Below are 7,479 nucleotides of genomic sequence, written 5' to 3'. Positions count from 1 at the left end.
AACCTGCTGTGAAAACTGAGGGTGGCAAAGGAATAGGGAAATCTTTGGATCTCTAAAATTCTGCGAAGCACAATGTAAAGCAGAATTTGAAGACAGCAGTAATCTCAAAGCAATTATAGCCCACACCCTCTTTCCCCAAAATAAAAAATAAAAAAAAAAAAAACTTAGTTACTGACTATATTAACTGCACTTCACACAAATGTCCTGTCAGAAGAAGAGATGTGTGTATATTTTATGGAGTATAAGTATTTTTCTCAAACTCAATTTTTATGTTCAATTTCTGGCATTAAATCAAAAATTGAAATACTAAAAAAGCAAAAAATAACATATCAAAACTGACTCATTGTTAAGATATAAAGCCATCAACAACCCTAGAACCATAGAAGAATAAAATGATGGAAGCAACAGACAAAATTAAATTAATTCTGATTAATATGTTAAATTACTTAGTGGGAAAGAGAAAAAAATGAACAATTTTAAGAGAAATGGAAATTTTAAATAAAGAATAATATGAAAATATAATTAAAAAAACACTTTCACAGATGAATCACTATTCATGGGCTGTTAGCAAATTGGATATCTCAGAAAGTCAGTATACTTGGAAACAGGCCAATAAAAAATTACAAAAACTGAAACATATGAAAGCAAAATAGTGAAGACAAAACAAAACAAAACAAAACAAAAAATCCAAGAGCTGTGGATCAATATCAAATGATCTAACATACATATAATTAAAGTCCCAGATGATGAAGAATGAATAGCAACCCAAACAGACTGAGAAAGTGAGAGTACATTTATTTTTGTAGAAACTGCCAAACTGTCTTCAAAAGTGGCTGTACCATTTTGCATTCCCACCAGCAATGAATGAGAGTTCCTCCTGCTTCAAATCTTACCAGCATTTGATGTCAGTGTTCTGGGCCATCTTAGTAGGAGTGTAGTGGTATCTTGGTGTTTTAATTTTCATTTCCCTAATGACAAATCATGTGGAACATCTTTTCATGTGCTTATTTGCCATCTGTATATATTCCTTGGTGAGGTATCTGATAAAATCTCGGTCCATTTCTAAATGGGGTAGTTTTCTTCCTCATTATTAAGTCTTAACAGTTCTTCATATATTTTGAATTACAGTATTTCATCAGATACATGTTTCACTAATATTTTTCCCAGTCTGTAGCTTGTCTTTACATTCTTATGGCAGTATATTCCATAGAGCAGAAGACTCTAATTATAATAAGCTTCAGCTTATGAATTCTTTCTTTGATGAATTGTGCCTTTGGTGCCATATTTAAAAAGTCATTTTCATTTCCAAGGTCATCTAGATTTTCTCCTATGTTATTTTCTAGGAATTTTATACTTTTGCATTTTACAGTTAGGTCTATTATCTATTTTGAGTTAATTTGGGAGAAAGCTATGAATTCTGTACCTAGCTTTATTTTTTTTTATTTTTTGAATGTGGATGTCCAGTTTCAGAACCTTTTTTTTTTTTTTTTAGCACCATTTTTGAAGACTATCTTTGCTCCATTTTATTGCCTTTGCTCCTTTGTCAAAGATTAACTATACTTGCAATGACATGGATGGAGCTAGACAGTTTAATGCTAAGCAAAATAAATCAGTCAAGAAAGACAAATGCCATATGATTTCACTCATGTGGAATTTAAGAAACAAAACAAATTAGCAAAGGAACCAAAAGAGAGAGGAGGGGTAAACCAAGAAACAGACTCTTAACTATAGAGAACAAACTGATGGTTACCAGAAGGGAGGTACATAGTGGGATGGGTTAAAAAGGTGATGGTGATTAAGAAGTGTACATGTCATGATGAACACCAGGCATTGTATGGAAGTTTTGAGTCCCTATATTGTACACCTGAAACTAATATTATAATGTATGTTAACTGGAATTTAAATAAAATCTTTAAAGAATAAAATAAAATTAGGGGCACCTGGGTGGCTCAGTCAGGTAAGCATCTGCCTTTGGCTTAGGTCATGATCTCAGGGTCCTGGGATCGAGCCCTGCATCGGGCTCTATGCTCAGCAGGGAGTCTGCTTCTCCCTCTCACTCTCCCTTTATGCCCCCTCTTTCCCTCTCTCAAATGGATAAATAAAATCTTTAAAAAAATAAAATTTTGAGGAAAAAAATTAGTTAACTATATAAATGGAGTCTGGTACCACCTTCGTTATTCTGTTCCATTAACGTATTTGTCTATTCTTTCACCAATACCACACTGTCTTTTTTACCATGGCTATATAGTAAGTCTTGAAGTTGGATAATGTCAGTCTTCCAAGTTTGTTCTTCTCCTTCAATATTGTGTTCTCTATTTTTTATTTTTGCTTCTTCATATAAACTTTAGAATCAGTTTATCAATATCCATAAGTAACTGGCTGGAATTTTAATTTTGGATTACCTTGAATCTATAAATCAATTTTGGAAAAACTGACATCTTGATAATATTGAGTCTTCCTGCCCATGAACACAGGGTATCTCTATTTATTTAGTTCTTTTTCATTTCTTTCAATAGAGTTGTGTAACTTTGCTCCTATATTCTTATACATATCTTGCTGAATTTTTATTTCAGTATTTCATTTTTGGGGGTGCTAATGCAAATGATATTGTGTTTTTAACTTTAAATTCCATTTGCTCATATCTTGTACATAGAAAAATGATTGACTTTTAAAAATTCACCTTGTACCGGCTATGGCTGTGTTTGCTAACCATCAAATGAGTCAGGGGGTATTCTCTCTACTTTTATCTTGTTAAAGAGATTGTAGAGAATTGTTATAATTTCGTCCTAAAGTGTTTGGTAAAATTCATCAGTGAACCAATTCTGAACCTGGAGCTTTCTGTTTTGGACCATTATTATTAAATTTCTTTAATATTTATAGGCCTATTCAGATTACTTTCATGTGAATTTGGCAGATTGTGTTTTTCAAGAAATTAACCCATTTCATCTATGTTACTAAATTTGGTAGCATAAAGTTGTTTATAATATCCCTTTCTTATCCATTTAATGTCCATGGGATCTGTAATGATATTCCCTATTTCATTTCTGATATTAATAATTTGTGTCCTCTTTTTCTTATATTGATTTTTATTGATCTTTTCAGATAACCAGCTTTGGGTTTCATTGATTTTTCTCTACTGATTTCCTATCTTCAATTTCATTACTTTCTGCTCTAATTTTATTTTTTTCTACTTGCTCTGGATTTAATTTGCTCTTTTCTAGTTGTCTAAGTTAGAAGTTTTATTGTATCTCATGTTTCTTTGATTTTTGACATGATTTCCCTTTCTTCCTGACTTGTTTGCAAATTATAAAATATTATACTCAGTTTATATTCCAGGAAATGAATTCATTTCTCAGAAATAATCATTACTTTATAAGTTATTTTTTATTAAAAATTTGGAAATATATTTGTGATATTTCTTGGTGTTTTTGTTTTTGTTCTAATTGTATTTTCTTGATACCTTATTTTTAATTTTCATCACTTCCATTAGTTCATTGTGACCTTTTTCCATCAAGTTACTGAGTCATCTAACATAAGATTTTTCTCTGGTTTCTCAAGATAACATGGTATAATACCCATAGAGCTCAATTTGCTGATGTTATGAGGAGTCAGAACAGGTTTTGCTCTTATAGCCTGGGAAAAAAAATAAACCAATGTATTCTATTTCTCTTTACAGTTATTTGGAGGCATTCTTTCTCTTCTCAGGTTCATCAGATACAAAAGGAAGTCCATTCCAAAATTAGAAGTTTGTGAATAATTAAGATCACCAATGAAAGTTTTGTCTATCCCTGTTAGGGAGATCAATTCCTCCTTCTCCCATGTCCCAACAAATTAAATACCCTTGAATAGAAAAAACATGTCCTTTGTATTACTTGTCATGTCACCAAAATTTTGATCCTGTATCAAAAAAGAGCTTTCTGCTCTTGAGCTCCTGGATATTTTGAATCTTGAGGCTTCAGATACCTCACTCAAGTTTCTTCCACGGTCTACTCATTTATGGTGCTACATCCATAAAAGTCACTGGCAGAAAAAGAGGGTCTTAAAAGCATATTTAGTCTGTTTTTTTGTGTTTTTTTTGGGGGGGGGGGTTGTTTTGTTTTGTTTTTGTCATTTTTTAGAAGATGCTTTAAAAATAAATTCAACTGATGCATTAGTTTCCTCCTTTCTCTGATAACAAATTTTTACAAATAGAAGCTTAAAAAAAACCCAGAAGTTTATTATCTTCTAATTCCATAGGTAATAAACCTGATGTTGGTCTCACTGGGCTACCATCCTGGTGTCTGAAGAGCCACATTCCTTCCTAGAGCTTCTGGGGAAGAATGTTTACTTGTCTTTTCCAGCTTCTAGACAAACCCCACTTCTCCAATTTAAAACCAACAATATTTCATTACTCTCTGCCTTTCTTCCATAGACACATATCCCTCTGACTCTGTTTCCCTGTTCCACTTTTAAATACTCTTGCAATTACATTGGGTACATTTGAATAATCTGTGATAATCTATTTCCAGGTCAACCAATTACCAATCTTAATTTCATTTGAAACCTTACTCCTCTTTGTCATGGAACCTGAAGTATTCACAAATTATGGGGATTAACGTGGACCATTTCAGGAAACGATTATTCTCAATAGCACACTTTAATAAATATATTTAATTTGGGTATACATACAAACATATACATATATATGAATTATATAATCATAACTTTGCGTTACATAATATATTTAAATTGCTTAGGGGCCCTGTGTGGCACGTTGGCTAGGCATCCAACTCTTGGTTTGGGTTCAGACTGTGATCTAAGGGTTATAAGATTGAGCCCTGCTTTGAGCTCCACACTTAATAGGGAGTCTGCTTGAGACTGTATCTCCCTCTCTCTCTGCCTTCCCCCTGCATGTGCATGCATGCTCTCTTTCTCTCTCTTTCTAAAATAAATAAATCTTTAAATAAATAAATTTGTTAAAAGAGACTTAAAGAATGTAATCTATAGGGCGCCTGGGTGGCTCAGTTGGTTAAGCCACTGCCTTCCGCTCAGGTCATGATCCTGTAGTCCCGGGATGATCGAGTCCCGCATCGGGCTCCCCGCTCAGCAGGGAGTCTGCTTCTCCCTCTGACCCTCTCCCTTCTCATGCTCTCTCTCTCTCTCTCTCTCAAATAAATAAATCTTTAAAAAAAAATCTTAAGAATGTAATCTATAAATTTATAATTATTATTTACTCACTAGAAAATTATATATTGTTATAAAAATATAGCTAACCTAAAGAGTTCAAATAGCCTTTCTCTAAAATCATAAGATTTCTCCATAGTTGAATTTAGTCCCTCATAATTTTTAGTTTCTCTCATCTGTCAATTATTTTCTTTTTAAATTCAGTAAGTTGATAAAATAACATTAAAAAGAAATCACTGATAACTTAGCCCTAAAAAAAAAAAAATGTAATTGTAGTATAATCATTCCTTGTATTTAAAATTTTCTAGGTGTGTGTTGCTTAAAAGCTTTTCTTTACTCAAATTTGATAATTTATAAAATAAAACATTGTGTAATCATTTTTATTGCTTGTCAATTCCTAATTTATGGTAAGTGATATGTCACAAACCATGTTAAAACACAGCATCAACACTGGAGTCTTTAACAAGATTACAAAGATGTAAAGGTAACTCTATTTGGCATTGATTTTGTGCTTTCCGCATTTATTAAGAAAATGTTATCTAAAAGCCCATTAATTACATTGTTAACAAAAGAGCATTTTTTTCTTTTAAATTGTTTCTTAGGAGTAGCAAATACAGATAATAAATTGGAGAAAAGAATAGGATATATTGAAGAATCTAAATTATATTATCTCCATTATTGCTTTAGTGTTAGACTAATTACATCTGTTAATTATGTTGACACTTTTTCGCAAATGAAAACCACTATACTAATTAGATATTTTAAGGAATTCTAAACCAGAGGAGGTAAAAATTATTAACATAATGCAATAAGGCAAATTTGAAAACTTTCTACTTTGTGATAGTACCCTACAAAAACCCTGGACTTCCCTACAAGTAACAGTGTATGATCAAATGGAGAATTATAAGTTCTGTGACTAAAAAGGCAAATTCAATACAGTGTTTCTCATATGATTTTCAAATGTTAACCACAGGTTAAAGTTACTGATACTTCTAATTCTGCAGGATTTGTCATTATTTTGGCAATATGGAATTAAACTTTCTCCCATCATAAATGGCCCTTCCAGGGAATTAAAATGGACACCAGCTTGTGTCAAATGCACTTAAGAGTTGGAAATGGACATGCTGAAAGAAAGTGGTGGGAAAAAAAATATATAACTGTGTATCATAAAAATGTGAGTGGCTAAACAGAAAACTTAAATTTTTTTTTAAATTTAAAAACAGAAAAATTTTTTCCATTGAATAATCACAAATATTTATATATAACATGGAATTGTTTGAAAGTTTAATTCAGCAAATCCTTCTTTATAAATAAGAAGATGGAATATTTTAACTAATGGGCTATAATTCATATTGCTATTATTTATTGACCTAAAATTAATAATCTGGATTACAGTACAAAGGTGCATTTTTAGTTGACTATTGTAATTTGGCATGTTGTAAGTTGAAGTAACCACGGAAAGTTATAGATCATAACTATACCATTTTTTATAACTGAGGTGTAATTGATATATGGTAGCATATTTCAGGTATACAGCATAACAATTCAGTATTTGTAAATACCATGGAATGGTCACCACAATAAGCCTAGTTAATATCCATCACTATACATAGTATGATTTTTTTTCTTGTAATGAGCACTTTTAAGATTCAACCTCATGGGGCGCCTGGGTGGCTCAGTCAGTTAAGTGGCTGCCTTCGGCTGGGGTCATGATCCCGGGGTCCTGGGATCGAGCCCCACATCCGGCTCCCTGCTTGGCGGGGAGCCAGCTTCTCCCTCTGCCTGCAGCTCCCCCTGCTTGTGTGCGTTCTCTCTCTGTCAAATAAATATTAAAAAAAAAAAAAAAGATTCAATCTCATAGCAACTTTCAAATATGCAATATAGTATTAACAATAGCCGCCATGCTGCACATTACATCCCCATGACATTTATTTTATAATTGGAGGTTTGTAACTTTTGACCCCCTTCACCCTTTTCACCCACCACCAACCTCCCTCCTCTGGCAACTACCAATTTGTACCCTATCTATACATTTTTTTGTTGTTTGTTTAAATTCCATGATAAATGAGATCATATGGTATTTATCTTTCTCTGTCTTATTTCACTTATCATAATGCCCACAAGCTCCATGTTGTTGCAAATGGCGAGATTTAATTTCTTTCTTATGGCTGAGTAGTAGTCCATATTGTGTGTTTTTGATATTTTCTCTATTCATCAATGGACATTTAGGTTGTTTCTATATCTTAGGCTGTTGTAAATAATGCTGCAGTAAACAGTGGGGTGCTCATATCTTCTCAAGTTAATGTTTTTGTTTTC

Source organism: Mirounga angustirostris, unplaced genomic scaffold (genome assembly GCF_029215605.1).
Source record: "Mirounga angustirostris isolate CCGP_5_RB_7025 unplaced genomic scaffold, mMirAng1.0.hap1 SCAF_7, whole genome shotgun sequence".
Lineage (NCBI taxonomy): Eukaryota > Metazoa > Chordata > Mammalia > Carnivora > Phocidae > Mirounga > Mirounga angustirostris.
The sequence above is the reverse complement of the archived record's forward strand: the minus strand, read 5'-3'. Positions refer to the sequence as shown.